The sequence below is a fragment of the Coregonus clupeaformis genome, chromosome 17, assembly GCF_020615455.1.
Source record: "Coregonus clupeaformis isolate EN_2021a chromosome 17, ASM2061545v1, whole genome shotgun sequence".
In the NCBI taxonomy this organism is placed as follows: domain Eukaryota; kingdom Metazoa; phylum Chordata; class Actinopteri; order Salmoniformes; family Salmonidae; genus Coregonus; species Coregonus clupeaformis.
In genome coordinates, this window is record NC_059208.1 from 69,881,483 (window position 1) to 69,881,853 (window position 371).

Genomic DNA, 371 nt, shown 5'->3' on the forward strand with positions numbered 1-371 from the left:
AAGACCTACAGGAAACGTATGATGCATCAAATACGTATGTCATGCAATAACATGCAAATTAATTACTTAAAAAACATACAATGTGATTCTCTGGATTTTTGTTTTAGATTCCGTCTCTCACAGTTGAAGTGTATCTATGATAAAAATTATAGACCTCTACATGCTTTGTAAGTAGGAAAACCTGCAAAATCGGCAGTGTATCAAATACTTGTTCTCCCCACTGTATGTATGCTTGGGTGGATAGGGCTCAGTGTCACCATAAAATGTACTGCTACAGGATGTCCAGCTACCTCAGGGATTACCATAAAATGTGAGAAAATGATGAGATGGGAGATCGGATGAGTGTCACATTGGAGCAACCAGAATATGCT